The sequence below is a fragment of the Panthera leo genome, chromosome B3 (assembly GCF_018350215.1).
Source record: "Panthera leo isolate Ple1 chromosome B3, P.leo_Ple1_pat1.1, whole genome shotgun sequence".
Taxonomy (NCBI): domain Eukaryota; kingdom Metazoa; phylum Chordata; class Mammalia; order Carnivora; family Felidae; genus Panthera; species Panthera leo.
Window position 1 is genome coordinate 47915022 of NC_056684.1, and position 19276 is coordinate 47934297.

Genomic DNA, 19276 nt, shown 5'->3' on the forward strand with positions numbered 1-19276 from the left:
TGAGCCGAAGTCGGATGCTTAACCGACTGAGCCACCCAGGCGCCCCTAAAAAAATTTTTAAAGAGAAAAAAACTGGCATTTTGTATTTAAAAATCTTATTTCTCCCAAACTGTTAATTGAAAGGAAACTAATTACTTGAAGGTAGAAGTAGTAGGTATAACAAAACATAATGTACTCTGAACTTGTTTTACTTTTGTAAAGGAAGATGAAAAACAACAACCTCCAGAAACAAGAGTGGGGAGCTGTAAACGTGCCTTGACTGTGGTCATCTCTGTTACCCCTGTGAGGGACAGGAATTTTCCACGTGAGTCAAAGAAGATTAAGATGGTGGATGGGAGTGACAGTGAGCCACTAAGATATATTTTTAGGATAACTGAGGGTCCAGGGAAGAAGGAAACAAAATGACCCCAAGGAGAAGTTGAAGAAATGCCCTGTCAAGAAAAGCCTTCACATTGAAGATTGGAGTGTTTGCTTGGGCAGCACTGATGGGAATGACACTCAGGTTGTGAAGGCCCCAGGTCAGAGAAGTGAGTCTGGACCAGGAAAGTCAGAGCATTTTCCTGTGAGGAGAGCCGAGGGAGGACTCTGGCTAAATTGAGAACAAAGGTAATTTCCAGCATGGCCAGTGGGGAAGCAAAGACCTTGCTCCTGAGATTTGGAGGATCAGGAGAAAACAAACGTGGGTGAAGTGGGAAATGCGGTAATCCCAAAGGCTGAGGCCTAGAAGAGGAATTTCTGGACCAAAAAAAAAAAAAAAAAAAAAAAGAAAGAAAGAAAAAAGAAAAAGAAAAGAAAAGAAAAGAAAAGAAAAAAGAAAAGAAAAGAAAAGAAAAAAAAGCAATGTCACTAGGAGAGAGACAAAAAGTCCCAGGATGCTTTATATCAAAACATTGTGAAATTGTTCTTACCATTGCCTCTACTGTGTAACTCTGTGAAGCACCCCCAGCCCCCACATTTCCCTCTGCTATGGAAGTTTATGTCTCTATATTGCACTATAGTGCACCCTGTTGGGAAAGCAGCTCTGGTGGACACTGGAATGTCAGAAAGCGGAGGGTACTAACGTCATAGAGGAAATTCTGCTTCACACAATTGGGCTAAGAGGATTATGCATGCCGTGTTTTCTTTTCATTTTCACAAGAACCTTGTGTAGTCAATATTATTATCTCTGTTTACAGACATAAAGAGAAATGTGTGGCCAAGCTGATCAGTCAGCTTCAGTCAGCTGTGAGCCCAGGCCCTGGTTTCCCACTTAACCACACCCATAAGTGTCCTCTGATTTGGAAATGGTAATTAACTTTAGGTAAGACAAGATAGATACATCAAGTGGGAGGAATCATCTGTTTGGTATCTTTATTACTAACAGGTGTGATAAAGTTTCAATACATTGGCTAATTTCCCAAAGATTCCAAAGAGACATTTATTTCTTAAGACCCCAAAAAGCAGAAACATTCAAGTCTTTAAATGAAAAAATCACAAGTAGTATTTTTAAAATGCAGTGTCACTGTGGCTCTGGTGCTAATGGAATTAGATACACTTAGCTACATGAACAGGGCACACCATGTCCAACTGGCTTGAGAGGTTTGAGGAAATCAAATATTACTAAATGGGATTTAAAGATGTATAAAGATAGCTCTCAGAGAGGAAGGCGTTAGCAGGTTTATACCATGCCTAGATTTTTCTTTTCTATTTTTGTATGACAGCATAGCTGTTGATAATCAAGAAAGATTACCCGTTTCTGGGGTGAAAGAAAAAAAAAGCAATCAATTACACTAAATCACGAGTATAATTTTGGGGGAAATAATAACTGATAGGAGTGATGAGGGACTTAATTAAGGCTCTAGCAAAGAATTTTAATGAACACATTCTTTCATGCATGTGTTCATTCATTCATTCATTCATTCTTCACTCTTACCTTCTATTGCCAGGCCCTGGTAAGTGTGAGAGAAACAATAATGAGTAGGGCATGGTCCTTCCCTCACAGAACTTGCAGTCCAGTGAGAGTGATAGACATACTTAAGCTAACTACATAGAAGCGATGGGCTTTACAAGAGCAGGATGAGCAAAGGGCTGTGAGGGCCAGAAGAGAGAGACAGACATCTATTGCACCAGGAACCTGTGTGACTGTTAAAGCACCCCAGCGGCCAGAGGCCAGCCCCAGTCTCTGTAATGGCTGCCAACGTAGCAGCTGCAGAACTGTGGTTACAACGTCGTAGTAACAGTCAGAGAGCAAGATGAAGCCAGGACCGGCAGCCTCAGTGTTGTGGTTAACAGGTGTTCAAGCAAGTATGAAGAAAATGTGAGATGAAGCCACAGCTGGGTTTTGAGAGGTAAGTGCTCTATTAAATGTATAAAGAAATAACACAAGCAGGCAGGTACTTCACTGAAGTTTAAGTCCATCTTCAAATGAGCAGGATCTCACGACTTTTCCTGTGGTTTTTCTAAGCCTTCATACTTGCCTGGATTGTAGCTCTAATTTGGAAATGATGGCAGTATTGAGAGTCAAATGTTTGGAGGTGAAAGATGAACCTTTGTGAGAAAGTGGCTGGAGTTTTGATTAACACCTCTTTTGGAACTTTCTCACCTGCTAATTCCTCATGCTTTTTTTTTCTTCCCTTAAAAATTGCAATGCCCCGGGGCGCCTGGGTGGCGCAGTCGGTTGAGCGGCCGACTTCAGCCAGGTCACGATCTCACGGTCCGTGAGTTCGAGCCCCGCGTCGGGCTCTGGGCTGATGGCTCAGAGCCTGGAGCCTGTTTCCGATTCTGTGTCTCCCTCTTTCTCTGTCCCTCCCCCGTTCATGCTCTGTCTCTCTCTGTCCCAAAAATAAATAAAAAAAATTAAAAAAAAAAAAATTGCAATGCCCCATCCATCCATCCATTCATTAAACATATATTGAGTGCCTACTGTGGACTACGCACTAAGGACATGTAGATAAATCCAATGCCATCACTGATTTCTGGGAGTTGAATCTTGATGGGATGGCAACTCTCAAACAATCCTGTAGGAGGCAATAAATGTGTAAAATGTACACTCACAACACAGTGGAGGAACTGACAGATCTGCCCAAGCAAGATGTCACAGTATCTGATACCTCTGAGCTAGGTTCTAAAAAAAAAATGGGCAAGAGTTTTCAAAAGGAGAAAGGTTTTCAAAGAGCTTTCCAAAGACAGCAAGTAGCCTGAACCAAGATATGAAGGCTCAGAGCTGCGGGAAATGTTCAAGGAAGGTGGCCAGCTTTAGGTAAACATGGTAGTGGCAGGAAAAGAGCTAGAAAGGTAGATTGAGACAGCTATACAGAAGAGAGTAAACAACTAATTGCATTAAATCTTTAGTCCCTCTAAACTCGTGGGTTGAGAGATAATGGGGTTGACTCTAGTTGACCTTCGCTTGGCTTCTGTCTGTTGCATAAATAGCCCAGTGATTTCTAAGACAAAGTTTTGAAGCAAGAAAAGTGCCTTTGAAATGTCCCTCTGTCCCCTTTTCTTCTTCTCCTCCATCCTTCCCAAGAGTACCCTTTGCCTCTAGACTTCTTTTTAGCTTCTTTTATTCTGGTGATCTAACAAAGACTGCCATTGAGAGATTCCCTTCCTCATGGCTCTGCTCCAGGCTCAAATGAACCTGATAAACACATTAGAAAGTAACTCCCTTGTGCTCCTTCTCAGCATAATATAGTTGACTCTTAGCAGAAGTGATCAGTGCTTTATACAAATTAATTTTTGGATCTGGCAAGTACATGTATGTGTGTTTCTGTATGTGCTTGTGTAGATTTTAGGGAAGGTAGGGAGCAGATGTTTTGGGGCTGCTGAAGTCATCACCTGGATTCATACTTCACTGAGACTGAGGACCTGGCCATATATAACCACTTCCATCTCATTGGCTCGTGCGGTTGTGGTTCTATTACCCACGGTCTGGTGGTGGGTGGCTATGCTTGATTGGAGCTTCAATGTACAAGCTTCATATGTTTAAAATATTTATAATCATTACATGCTAGAGACATAATAAATTATTTACACTAGCAAAACCACCACCACAAAAGATTTCATTCATAAAGTCCCACCATCTCTTGATGAGTCCGTAGGCTTCCTGCCATAAGAATAATTGGTGTTTAATGGGATGCTTTGAACAGACTAAAGAGAAAAAAACACAAATAGACGAGTCTATAAATTATATGATGGTTTTGTTTCTAGAACTGATCAATGACCTACAAACAAAAGTATCACTGTCATAGTCTATGAAACCACAGATGCTTCCCACATCCCACTATTCTGTCTTTCACACCAGCCAGTTACAGTCCCTCTGTTCCAGGGGGCAGTTCTAGAAGATACTGGGATGAAGACAGTGTTTCATATTATCAGTATGGCTAAGGGAATATAAGTCTTTCAGTGCAAGCAAAACCCTGCATTGTGGTAGTTAAGAAAGAGCCATTCGCCCTGCAGTGTGTATAGCCTATGCCTTTTACGGTCTCTGGTGGCAGTGTTGGGCGGCACAAGTAAGAGATGATACTAATAAGCTCTGATCTTGCAGATGCAAAATGCTGGGCCAAAAACTGACTATAAAAGGTTTTGCCAACTGGGGATCCAACACTGGAACTCAAATTAAAATGTGAGAGCTTCTCTTTTTTTCTTTTTTTTACACTACCTCTTTCTTCCCTACAGGGAAACAGGCCTACAGCTCTCTTTTCTACTAGCTAAAGCCCCTACCAATTCTAGTGAGGGTCTTTAGCTTCATGAGCAAAGGCAGATAGAGGTTTTCTTTTAAATCAGCATCTTAAGCAAGTCAGCTGGGAACTCTTCCACATCTCAGGGAAGGTAAAAACAGTAACATGCTCCCAGGGAGCCCCCCCCCCCCCAGGGGAGTGTGGCACAAAGCAGAGGTGGGTCTATCGTATAGGCCTTTGTGACAAGCCTTGTGAGCTAGGCTGTGAGGGAATATTTTAAAAGACTAGTTGCTGAAGGTGATGAGCTACCTCCATGCAGTCATGGGAAACAATTGTTGGAGGCTGGTGAAGTGGGGTCTGGAGAATATTGAGCGTTATCTCCTCTCCTGAGCTAAACTCCTTCCCGCTATTTGACAGTTGCTATGTACAAAACAGGTTACCCCATCGCCTTGGGTAAAGGAAAATCCAAACTGAGGGTCCACAGAAGCATTATCCATCTGCAACTTGGGCAGGGCTTTTGCATATTAGTACAGAGCTCAATGGGCAGCAAGAGGGTTGTTTGTGCTTGGCTTATGTTTGCTGTGTTTCAAAACTAAGGTGAAATCTGGTCTCAGATCCCTGGGGTCTAATTAATCCAGTAATGAACTGAGACAGCTTGATAGGCGATGTTCCCACCCAATTCCCAGACTGTTCTGTTCTGGGAAGATGTTTGCTAAGTTGAAAATGGGGTAAATGCAGTGGGTCCCCCTCAAAAATGACAAATCTCACTGTAAAGTCATCTATAAATGAATTGAGCTGGTGATGCCTTGAAATATTCCTCTGCTCCTAAAGTTATATTCAAGAGTCTTATTGTCAAGAAAACATGATGGGTTTATTCAATACCCTATAGAATAATGTACTTGAAGTGCCTGCCTTATCTTATGCAATTTTTCTATTTAATCTGAGTTGTATGTATGCTACTGCAGCTCCAAAACATCTGGGCACAGCAATTTTTTTTTCCTGCACCTGCAAGGGTAAGTACACACATAAACAAAAAAGAAATTAAATCTTCCGCAGAGCTGGGGAGAAAAAGAACCCAACCAGCCATGAAGCTCAAGGGAGCACTACGACAAGTGCTGAGCTGTAAACAAGCTTGAGAGGGATTTAATTCTTATGACAAGTGCCAGTGGTGGCATCTCACATGGACTCAGCATATGCACACATTTCAGAGAGGAGCCACACAGGATTTAATGCAAATGGAAAAGAAAAAAAGAAAGAAAAGAAAAAGCTCTCAGTGCATCAGCTTCTCCTCATCTATAAATAGCCAAGCAAATCAGGATGAGCTAGTGTTGTAATTATCTTGATTTTCAGAATTTTTGCCACTCAGAAGAGATTTTTTAGAGTCTCCTCCCTGCTCTTTATAATTATAGCTGCTGTTCCAACCTCTGCCAAGGGTTGGTCGTTGCAATGTGATATCCGCCAGGTGGCTGCTCTGTAGCAGGGAAAATTACCCAGTTTTCTTGGTTGGTCCAGTTTTGTCATTTAGGATCCAAATCAACACTTCGGAGAGCAGCCATTCATCATCTTGTGACAGCCACGTCTTCACTTTTGCCTGTGACTTCTACACTCTGGTGCAGTCGGGCTCCTGCACTTGAATAAACGATATGACTAAGATACCAGAGTAGCTGGGCTCCACTTTGCATGGAGTCACAGACACCTATGTCAGGAGAGGATTAGAAACCGAGTCCTGTGACAACCCAGAAGCCGAACCCCTTCCAAATGTGCAATGTCGTGTTCGATATCCTTATTTTCTTGCTGTGTTCAAGTACCGGAATGCAGGGTGGGAAAGGGGATTGGAGAGTAATTTTTAAAAACAAACAGGTGAGATGGGACACCCTGCTCATTTCCTTCCTACTGTCTTTCTCCTATGTCAAGATAGTGGGTAAACTGCAGTCCTTAGGCTAAATCCAGCTTGCTGCTTGTTTTTATAAAAAAATTTTTGGAACACAGTCTCACCATGTATTGCCAATGACTGCTTTCATGCTGCAAGGACAGAACTGAGCAGTTGCAACAGACACTTTCTGGACCCAAAAGATGAAAATATGGCGCTTTACAGAAAAAGTTTGCTGATTCCTGTCTTATATTAACAGAACTCCCTTTTCATTGCAGCATCTACATGCCAGTTTTTATTTTATTTTTTTAAGTTTTTGTTTAAATTCAAGTTAGCTAGTATACAGTGTCATATTAGTTTCAGATATACAATATAGTGATTCAAGACTTCCATATATGTCAGTTTTTTAAAAAATCACTTTCTTGGCAGCTAGGGATGGCCATGTGATCTATTTCTGCCTAATGAGATGCAAGAGAAAGTAAACTGGTGGGGCCTCCAGGAAAACTATTGTTTGTCTAAATTGTACAGGGAGAGTTCCCTGAATCTCTTTCCTAAAAGTCATCTACTTGTGTGGTATATTCCTCCCTAAATACATTAGCTATGCCCAGTGGTCAATAGTACCATTGTATCAATATGTGATAGTGGTAACTCTCTGAGCAGGTAAACATCACTGAATTTAGTATGTGAGAAAAGGTGGAACCAGGTGGAACTCTAGTTCTCTCTTTGAAGACTTTCTTTTTACGCTGTTGATGAGGAGGTAAAAAACCATTTCTGAGTGATTTCTGCCACACTTTCTGCTATGCTTCTTTCCCTTTTCCCTGCTCTCCTCTTTCTTCTCTCTGCTGCCAATCCCATGTTTGATATTGCAGGGAGTGAGGTAGTGGAAGACTAGGAAAGTGGGAGGAGTAGGGAGTCCATAAAACAATCAGGGCAGTTTCTTCACTTACCTCATGATACCTTGTTCAAACTGCATTCATGAATGGACTTTCCCCAAAATGTAACCTTTGCAGTAACAAATTGGTCCATGCCAAAATGGCAGCTTCAGTGAAGATACTACCAAACCATTCCCCAGCCCCCTCTGCTTCCTTCCCTGGGCCTCAGTAGGGCAGCAATGACTCTGAAACAAAACCTTAAGTAGACATTGAGATTCCTGATCTTTTCTCACAAAATCCAAAGATTTCATGGATGATAATATATAGCTGATATTTTCCTCCCTACAGTCCTAAAAAATCTACAACCAAATATGATCTTACTTTGTGTAAGACCCATGTTGACCCATGTTAAGACCCATGTTAAGATGCAAAGAGGGTCAAGTGTGGGAGTTGAATTCCTATTAAGTATTTACTTTCCTATTAAGTATTTAAGTATTACTTCTATCTCACAGATACCATTCTGGAAAGCATAAAAGCATAAAAAATACTTTTACTTTTGGCATTAAGATTAAACATTATTTGATCTTTTAATGTTATTTTGATTTGGTTGTAAATGGTCTGTAGCTTGGGTTTTTTTTTTTTTAATGTTTATTTGGGGGTGGGGTCCAAGCAGGGGAGGGATGGGGGGAGAGAGAGAGAGAGAGAGAGAGAGACGGAATTTCAAGAGCTGTCAGCACAGAGCCCGATGCAGGGCTTGATCTCACGAACCATGAGATCATGACCTGAGCCAAAATCAAGAGTCAGACGCTCAACTGACTGAGCCACCCAGGTGCCCCTGGTCTGTAGTTTGTTTAACTTTGTATGGTTTTGTCTAAAAATTATTGTAGACACTAGCTACCACGCTTGTGAAATTTTGTAGAAATAGAATTTATAAGGTACTTGCTGCTTCAAATGATCGTATTTACACAATTTAAATAAACCCTTTTTGCTCTTTCTTCTTTTGTGAATGATATCAGATCCACCAAATTCCCTTACCAGAAATGGCTCTAAAATGCAAGCATAGCTACTAATACCCCAGTATCCTCAACATGTGTCTCTGAAGAGATAAATGACCTGGAAATATTCCCAAATTAAAACAAAATAAAGCAAAAAACACTCTAGAGTTTAAAGATTCCAAGTCAGGATGACAAATGTAAACAAACTATTTACTTGAAAAAAAAAAACCTACGAACTTTGAAGAGCACTAGAACTTGCACCACCATGGAAGGCAGTATTCTACAATGGCCCCCAAGATTCCCACCCTGGAGCATACACTTTGTGTATCTTCTCCCCCTGAGTATAGGCAGGACCTACCAATATGATGAGATACCAGTTATCAGGTTACTAATAAGTGAATTGACTTTACTCAATCTAAAGGGATTATGTAGGTGGACCTGAGAGATTGGAGGTGTGAAGGGGCTTACAGAGGGAGTCATGTACCTATACCTGAAGGCAGCCTCTAGGAACTTAGGGAAACCCTTGTCCAACAGCCTGCAAGAAATAGAGGCCTCAGTCCTACAGCTGCATGAAAGTGAATCCTGGCAATAACCTGAATGAGCATGGAAGAGGCCTTCAACCTCCGGATGAGACCCCAGCTCTCATCTATGGGAGCTCCATATTCTGTTGTGGGGAAGAGATGTCTCTCTTAGAACTTTCCTGCTTGGAAGGATGGTCTGTTGACTGGATGTTGTGCTTGGTAAGAATCACTTACGAGTTCATGAGGATGGCTTTATCAACAGTAAAATTAATTAATTCATCAATTCATTCAATTCAAAAAATATTTGAGCACCTACCATAAGCCATGAATGCTTCCAGATGATGTTTTATATGACTATTTTATCTGATGGTACCCAATTTTTCCATTTTCTCTTCTAGATACTATATCGACCCTTCTTTTTATCTTGAGAGGTTAATTTTCTGGACTTCTATGTACTCTGGATTCAGCTAATGGAAAAACAGGACAAGGAAAGAGTAGAAAGAAAGTGAAATCAGGAATCTTACTTCTCTAGATTTTTCCCCAACGGGTTACTTTGAGCTAGCTGCATCCCTCCACTCTTGTTGGTGTTTGTCTCCTAAGCTACTCCCTCTCAGAGTAGCCCCCTCCCTTGTCCTACCCTTGGATGGGAAGAGCTCCCCACTACTGCTGGCCCTGGCACACAGACTCTCCCTTGTGGCATACCTAAACCCTTGTCACACCTTTCTAAACAGTTTTTTTATCAAACTGCCTTCATTTTTTGATGTTTGACTGTGCTTTTTCCTACCAAGACCATGAACATATAGCATTAATAATCCCTCTGAAAATTTGGTATTTGGAACCATTGGATCAGGGAACTTGGATTCCAGTATCAGTTCATCCTCTATATGAGGAACATGGTCTTTCAGGGACAGTCTTTCCTTCTCTACACAATGAGAGAAGAGGTTTAAGGTTTTCATGAGGGCTCATAATCTATAAATCAGTAGGTGGGTTGTAGAGCTCACATTTTGAGATGTTGAGAGGAAATGTAATTTCTTGGTTCAGACTTCCTCATGAATTTCAGCCCTTTCATGTTGGAGAAACTATATTCAGGCCAACCTACTGAAATAATAGAGCTATCCATTTAGATAATACTCAGTCTCTCTAGGTAAAAACCTCAGCCTCTTGAATTTCTCAGTTCAGTCTTCAGTCCCTTTTTCAGCTTCTCTCCAGGATAGCTTCTGAGTGAATAGAAGAAGGGGCTTATGCTGTGTGTTCTCATGACTAAAGAAGGGACTCCAGCTCCTTGGATTTGCTTGGTAGCCTCTGATTCCTCTGAGCTCCAAAGCACCATCTCTTATTGGCTTTATTACAGCTTGTCCTGAATAGCTTGTCCTGAAAAGCCTTTCATAAGGCTTAGGGCAGGGGTTGACAAACTTGTTCAATGAAAGGCCAGGTAGTAAATATTTTAGGCTTTGTGGACCCTATAGTCTCTCTTACAGTCCAACTCTGCAGCTCAAAAGCAGCCACAGACAGCATGTAAACAAATGGGTGTTTATTTTATTTATAAAATGGGAGACTGGGCTAGATTTGACCCATAGGCAATAATTTTCTGACTCCTAGTCTAGAGGTTCCTTGGGTGACTTGACCTCCCCTCACTCTCACTCATGTAGACCCTGCGCCTTGTATCCTTAGGCTCCAAGTGGCTCCATCTGGAACCCAGGTCTGAGGGGTCCACTACAAGCCTTGTTGTGAAGTCACCTCACTGATGCCAAGGTAAGCCTCAAGACCCCCTCTCAGAGCCAGGACACAGGGGAACAAAGGCTCTAGTCTCTTTCTTTGATTCCCCAAAGTGTCTGTTCCTCAGTTTAGTTGGTGTTCCCCTGCCTTAAAACTTTGCCCCGAGAAGAGAGAAAAAAACTAAGAACTCTGGAAGCTACTGTGTCTGTCCTCTTCTTCTCACTCTCCCTTAGAGTCAGAAGGATCAGTTTTTTTCCCCCCTGACCTTTATTCTTTCTCTACCATATTCTAAGTCTTACCATAGAACAATAAGCTTCATGGTCTTATTGAGGTCAAATAATAAATAGGTTCAGAACTCTTTAAAGGTCAGTACCAGTTGTTCTATTTCCCACAACAAATTCATATCAGAAAATAATTAGATTCAGTACCAGGCTCACTAATGCTGAGTCTTACTCCACTGATCTCTATTCTTTGTGGACAAACTCAATGTTATTGCCTGAAGATTGGTTTATGGATTTTGGTTTCTTACTTCCCCATGAGAGGGTTCAAATGGCCACAGCTGCCGGGCCTATCATAGTGTAGTTTCAGACATCTGTACTGTGTTTCCTGATGTTCTTGATATCCCCTATGCTTATGTAAATATAATGTGACTGACCTTTGGCCCAAGAAGTCTAACTTTACATGGAGAGATTGTTGAGGTGGGGAGAAGGGTGAGTTTCATGGTAAAGACTGACACATAGAGGTGAAAACATGTTAGGGAGACAATTTATGAAAATGAGGAAGTAGACCAAGGAGAAGAAAAAATTATAGACAAAGATTGCCCGGGTAAGAATTCCATACTAAGAATGAATACTGTGGAAGACAAGAAATAACTCTGAGAAATGGATAGTGTATCTTTGGTGCCATCCTATGCCCATTTGGCATTTCCTCTACTGGTCTATGCCCTCTTCTGGTTCTCTGTGCTCGGCCCAGGGACACCTTCCCTAACCTCCCCTTCCTGTCTGCTATTTCCTTAATCCTCATTAGGATGTACTTCTGGATCCCTGGCCTGGGCAATGGTACTGCTAATGTGAAGCTCACCTAATGGGTGTAAATATGTTGGCTCCACAAGCCACTATATTTAAAGTCTCAGGTGAGGGTTTGGGTAGCCTGGGACTTGACTGATTCTAATGGAGATAATATCAAAAGAAGGGCAGTTGGGAATGGAAGCTGCACTGAAAGACCAGAATCCCAGAAGTCATACCTGCTTAATCTAAACAATGAGGCAGCTCAAAACATGCATATCAGAATATCAAGTTTAACTTTGATGAGAATAAAGTTGCAAGACTAAGGGAAGGTGGCAGGGTGGGAGGGAGAGGGAGGGCATGTAAAGAAATATAATCAGAATCTATAAGGCACTTGTTGCTTCAAATAATTTTTTCCCATTAATACATTTAGTTTTTCATGGGCAGCGTTTGAGGGACAGTGTAACTTGCCAAGTACTCACTGTGCACCAGGAAACAGAAAGAAGCTTTATAAATATTGTCCAATTTAATCCTTCTCACAAATCTGCAAAATAGATAGCAGATCTAAATTCTAGCTGGAACTCAACGAGGGTATATTCCAAAAGCAGCTGCAGGAACTTACATCAGGATTAGTTCTTAAGCAAATTTGTGAATATGTTTCAAAATGGTGACTTCCCTGAATCCACATGTCTTGGATAAGTTCTGAGATGAGGAGTGAGTGCAACCACAGCTTCCATATGCCCAATGCATAAGCCCAGCTTGCATCCACCCCACAATTCTTCAAACGGCTTACTTAACCATGTACTTGGTTTTTCCCTACAGTTTTAAGTTCCTGTGTCTTGTCTCATCAGGGGAAAAATGCTAATGGCAATCACAGCAGCACTCCACTATGGGGGAGTCAACAGGTCAGAGATGCAAGGAAGTGTAGCTCCTGAAGCAGGGCCCGCTGCTATTTATAGTAGTAGGGATCAATTCTGCAAAAAGGAGGGGCGGGGGCAGCAGGATCATTGATTTAACTTGGAATTCCTCAGATCTTTAGCTTCACAATCCTTCCCCTCTCACTGCTCCAGTCTCTACAACACTACATATTGGTGTTTTCCCAGCACTTCATTAAGAACTTCCCTAGACACAAAGATGGACACTCACTTAAAATCTCTATAAATTCTCATGACTGAGCATGCTCTCATTTATTCAATTAATAGTTATAGGAAGGTTGTGTGTTCTAGGCATGTTCTGGGTGCCAAAACAAGACAGAAGTATGTCCTCAAGAGACTTGTGATCTAATTAGAAGAGAGATATGTGGACAAGTAATTGCAATGCCATGTGATGAGTGTCCTGATTGTTGTATGTATAGGGGAAGAGCAGATGAAGGAAGAGAAAGGCCAAGGAAGGTGTTTGTAGAGGGGGCCATGTTGAATGAGGATGAGTTTGCAGCTAGACAAGTGTGGGGGGTGGGGGGAAACATCCAAGCAGTGGCAGTAGCAGGTGCAAAGACCCAGGAGAATGAAACAGTCTAGTGCCTTTGTAGGGGACAAGTGGATAGAAAAGTTCAACTAGGTTAAAGGAGGCAAGGGTCAGATGATGAGAAGATTTGAATGTATTGCTGAGGACCTTGGGTCCTTTCTTTATTTTGTAAGTTATGGGGAGGTTGAGGAATTCCTGACACCTTTCAACTATGAGGCAGTAGAGGTTCGTCTCAGGCAAGGTCAGTGCTTTGCACTCTCCCTTTCTTCCTTTCTAGGATCTGCTTGTGACGTGCACCATCAGGTGCCAGAGGCTGAGTTAATCACATTTCTTTTTCATGGCACCCTTGTTGTTGACAGGGGTCAACATAGCCCCTCATTTATTTCATTATATTTTATTTTTATTTTATTTCATTTTTCCCCTTCAGTCATGATCCCTGCGCACTCATTCCTTCCTCCCCACAGAGGCATCCACTCTGATGGATTTGGCAGATGTCCTCAGATATTTATGTATGCCTATAACATATGCTGTGCTCTTTTGTACATGTATGTGTTAATTCACACAAAGGGTATTGTGGTGTAACTTTTGTTCATTCAACACCATGTTTTATGATCTATATTGTGGCTCTATGTGTATTTAATTTATTGCTTCCTACTCGTGTGTAATATCCCACAGAATCTAGTCACATTTTCTGATCCTTTCCCCTGAAGTTGAACAATTCAAGGTTGACTGCTCTCTAGAAAAGACAGCACGGCAATAAACATCCTCATATATGTCCCCTTATGGATCTATCTGGGTAGGAATTTCTTTAGGATATGTAATGAAGACTAGGGTTTTGAATATGAGTTTACAAATCTCTGGCTTACCAATTATTGGCAGATTGCTCTTAAGAATAGCTATACAGTTTACGCTTCCACTCATAGTACATGAAAGTACGTGTCCCTTCATCCTCACCAAATGTATTTTCTGACTTTATAATTTTTACCAAATTTGTGTACATCAAATGGCATCTCATTTTAATATCTATTTCTCTGACTGCTAATGTGGTTGAATATCTCTTCAATGGTCTTATAACTGTTCAGATTTCCCTTTATGTGAACTCCTCATTTGTATTCTTTTTTGTTCTGCTAGGCTTTCTTTCTTTTCTTATTTATTTGTAAGTATTCCTTGTGATATTAATTCCAAGGGATATTAATCTCTTGGTTTGTTTAATCATTGCAAACATCTTTTCCCAAGGTGTCACTTGTTAAGTGTATCCATAGCATTCTTCATTGAATAGAAAAATACTCTAGTTTGTTTATTTATTTTTGAGAGAGAAAGAGAGCGCCTGGGGGAGAGGCAGGGAGTGGGAGAGAGAGAGAATCCCAAGCAGGCTCTGCACTGTTAGCACAGAGCCGAACATGGGGCTTGAACTCATAAACCATGAGATTATGAACAGAGCCAAAATCATGAGATGGACACTTAACTGAGCCAACCCAGGTGCCCTTTGGCTGTATAATTTTAATCTTTTATATTTAGGACTCGTTGATCTGAAGTTCACTTTTGTGTATGGTGTGTGTGGTGTAAAGGATCTACATTTGTTTTTCTCCAAATGTCAAGAAAGTTACCCGACTCCATCTACTAAAGAATCTACTTCTTCCCACTGACATGAGATATCACCTTTTTCATTTATCAAGTACCCATATGTCAGTGGGTATATTTGGAGGACTCTATTTTGTTCCATTGTTCTGTTTGCCTATTTCTACAGCATTAGCACAATGCTTTATGATAGTTCTTATTTCTAATAGGGTAAGTGTCCTTTGCGTTTATGGATTCATTTGGGGAGAACTGTTACTTTAAAACAAGTAAGTCATTTCATCCATTAACATAAAAAATCTTTAGTCAGTTCTTTATTCAGATTCTTTCTTTTTTACCCTTTTAAAGATATAAAGCTTTAGATTTTTCTCCATAGAAGTCTTCTGCATACTTTATTATTTCATTCTTAGACTTTATATAATTGCTGTTTCTGTGAGTGATGTTGTTTTCAAATTATATTTTCTCTTTAATTGTTAGTGTAATGAGGGGCTCCTGGGTGGCTCAGTCGGTTGACCATCCAACTTCAGCTCAGGTCATGATCTCACAGGTTCGTGAGTTTGAGTCCCATGTAGGGCTCTGTGCTGACAGCTCAGAGCCTGGAGCCTGCTTCAGATTCTGTGTCTCCCTCTCTCTCTGCTCCTCCCCCACTTGCACTCTCATTCTCTCTCTCTCTCTCAAAAATAAATAAATATTAAAAAATTAAGAAAAGACTGTTAGTGTAATGAAAACACTAGCTCTCTTATTCTGATAGGCTGTTAATTCTGAAAGTTTTCCATGTAGGTAATCATGTTGCAGCAAATAGTGATACAGTAAAGTCTTTTCCTTTACCATACTTTCACTTCCAGTTTCTTTTTCTGTGTCATTACATTGGCCAGGACTTCCAAAAGAGTGGTGATGACTGTTTTCTTGCCTGGTTTTTTTATTTCAAAATGGCTGCATTTAAAGTTTCCCTTATAAGTGTGGTGTTTGCTGTGGGTGGCAATGTAGAGCCTTTAATACATTCCAGAAGTTCCCTTCTGTTTTTAGTTATTTGAGAGTTTATATTTTTATATTACAAATAGTTGTTCAGTTTTTTTCAAATTCTTTTTAAGCTCCTCTGGGATGGTTATGTAATTTTTTTCCTTTTTAACTCATTAATATGATGATTTACATGGACAGATTTTCTGTTACAAAACCATTCTTCATCCTGGGATAAATTTTATTTTATTATATTATTTTTTAAAAACACTGGTAGTTTCAGTTAGATTTTTTTTTTAGATTTTACATTCATTTCCACATATGAAATGGGTATAATTTTCTTCTACTACTATATTTTGTACGGGAATCCAGGTTATACAGACTTCATAAAGTGAGTTGGGTAACTTTCTCACTTTTTCTACTTTCTGTAACAACTTGCATATGGGAGGAATCATATATATTTCTAAGAATTTGGTAGAATTTACTTATATAATTGTCTGGGGTTGGAGAATTTTTATTCTTTTTATGCAAAGGTGAATTCTTTTATTATTTTTCTGATTTGACTAGTCTATTTACATTTTAGATTTCATCTTGCATCGTTTTGGCATTTGTATACTTTTTTTTTAACCTTTATTTATTATTGAAAGACAGAGAGAGACAGAGTGTGAGCAGAGGAGGGGCAGAGAGAGAGGGAGACACAGAATCTGAAGCAGGCTCCAGGCTCTGAGCTGTCAGCACAGAGCCCAGTGTGGGGCTCAAACTCACAAACCACGAGATCATGACCTGAGCCGAAGTGGGACCCTTAACTGACTGAGCCACCCAGGCGCCCCTGGCGTTTGTATACTTTTGTAGACACTTAAGTGTTCAGATACATTGGTGTGTGTATACATGCATCTGTGTAATTTCAAATTTCTAATTTCTTTCTGTGTTTTGCTTATTTGCAATTTCTCTCTCTCATCTTTTCCATCCTTATCATTCTTGCCTGAAGCTTGTCTATTTTATTGATCTGAAAAAAATTTCAGGTCTTGCGTTAGCTAAATTTCTCTAGTTTGGAGTGTTGTTATTTTTCAGTATTATATTGATTTATCATGTTTATGACTTCTTTCCTTCATATTTCTTTGGGCTTTCTCTGTTGTTCATTTTCAACTTGCTGAGGTGAGCATTTAGCTCATTAGTTTTAAGTCTTTCTTGTTTTCTGGTATGTTTTTTAAATCTATAAATTTCCTTCTAAGTAGTGATTTTGACTGGTATATTTTTAATACCATTTAATTTTAAGTTTTATTTTTTGTTGTTGTTTCAAGTTTTTATTTAAATTCCACTTAATTGGGTCACCTGGGTGGCTCAGTCGGTTGAGCGTCCAACTTCGGCTCATATCATGATCTCGCAGTTTGTGAGTTCAAGCCCTGCGTTAGGGCTCTGTCAGCTCAGAGCCTGGAGCCTGCTTCGGATTCTGTGTCTCCCTCTCTCTCTACCCCTTCCCTGCTCATGCTCTGTTTCTGTTTCTCAAAAAATGAATAAACGTTAAAAAAATTTAATTCCACTTAATTAACAGGTAGTGTAATATTAGTTTCAGGAGTATAATTTAGTGATTCATCACTTACATACAACACCCAGTGCTTATCACAAGTACCCTCCTCAATACCCATCACTCATTTAGTCCATCCCTTTACCCACCTCCCCTCTGGCAACCCTCAGTTTGTTCTCTATAGTTAAGAGTCTGTTTTATGGTTTGCCTCTCTCTCTCTTTTTTTTCTAATTTCCTTTTTTTTTAAAGTTTATTTAAGTAATCCCTACACCCAAAGTGGGGGCTTGAACTCACCACCCTGCGATCAAGAGTCACATGCTTTTCTGGCTGAGCCAGCCAGGTGCTCCTATGTTTCCTTTTTAACCAAAGGGTTTGTGTATTTTTTTCGTTTCCAGGCGTGTGCATTAAAAAATTTTTTTTCTTGTTACTGATTTCTTTCTATACTAATTTTATTGCATACTGTCAGGTAATATATCACTTGATTCTTTGGAATTTCTTGTGGCTTTCTCTGTTTCCTATTACATTGCTTATTGGTAGAAATGTTTCATATGTGCTTGAAAAAGAAGTAGTATATTCTTTCTTAAAGATCACAGGTACATGATAGATAGGTGGATAGACCCAAACTCTCAGTTTTGTTATTAAATCTTTTTCATATTTGATTTTTAAAAAATCTGAACAAAAGTCGGCTATATGGACTTAAAATTTCCTAATCCAGACTAGAATGAGTGTCAATAAAAGATTGGGCATGAGCTGGGTGGTGGGGGAGGGAATTTTTTTCCCTTCTGTGTCCAATATGGCTATATTATGCTGATAACTTATTCTTATAGAGACATGTATTTTATTTACAGTTGTAAGAAGAGTGGAAGCAGAGAATGAAGGAAGAAAATGCTTGAGGTTTGGCTGAATGCCTCCTCCCAGTGGAAGGAAAATTAAAGAAAGTTGCTCCAGTTTAGGCCCAGTGGATGGCTGATAACCCACAGAAAGGTAATGTGTGTATGTACGTGAGTGTGTGTGTGTGTGTGTGTGTGTGTGTGTGTGTGTGCATACTTTTCATGAACTGTAACACTTGGTCACCAAACTGCTTTGCTTTAGGACATCTTGGATGGTGGAAAACACAAAGAAGAGAGAACACTTTACTATCACCCCCAAATCGCTATTTTCCTGAACAAAACAAGAAAGCTCACTGCTGTGTTTGGCAGGAATAAGTAATTATATTGGAATCACTTTTTTTTTCATAGTTCTTAATTTGTGTGAGTAAACCTCAAGTTTACCAGAATTATAGATGGGGGTTTCACATTAATGGAGTCATTGGGCCTGAGACTAATATTTTTTAATGCATGTGAACTACCCTGGGACCCTTAGAAATATTTTGGGAAGGGGACTCTTTAAAAAGACTGGATAATCAAGCAGGAAAGGGCTCAGGGCCATTGTAGTTTGGCCATTTAAATGTTAAATTGACTTAATTTGTATTCACAGATAGTGATATACTGGTTTTTATATGTGTGTGTCTTTGTGTGTGTATTACCATATTACATGTATCTAGAAAAAAACCCATATGTGGTGAGTATGTAATTTTTTCCTCACAAGTAGCATACAGCTTTGTTAGCCTGCTTCATCCATTAAACAATATGTAATTGATACAGTATAATAGTTAAAAATATTACTAGTAATCCGCAGTCAGAAAGAATTAATCCATTTGAAAATTCTAAGTATTCACTCACTCCTAGCTTGTCTGATCAGACTCAATTTACTTAGCAGGGAAGTATCCAAACATTTAAGTATGCAAATGTGTAAAGCCAAATGAGACATCATTTAATTCCTTTATTGTCTTACAGTGAAAGAGAGCAAATGAGCAAGTTGATGGCTTTATGCCAATTATTTTTACTATGATTTCTTTTATGCTAAGGTATAGCTGAAGGCAAGCCCTCAAATTCCAGCATGAACATGCAGCAGCAATAACATGAATATTTTAGGGGCTATAAGATTCTTTTCATGGCTTATGGTTGGAAATAAAAAATTTAAGTTGCAACTGCTTTGGAAAATATGTCATAAACGACTGGGACTAAATGTAAGAGTGTGTGTGGCCTCCAACCCAAACGTTCTTCTAAAAGACCCAAGTCCT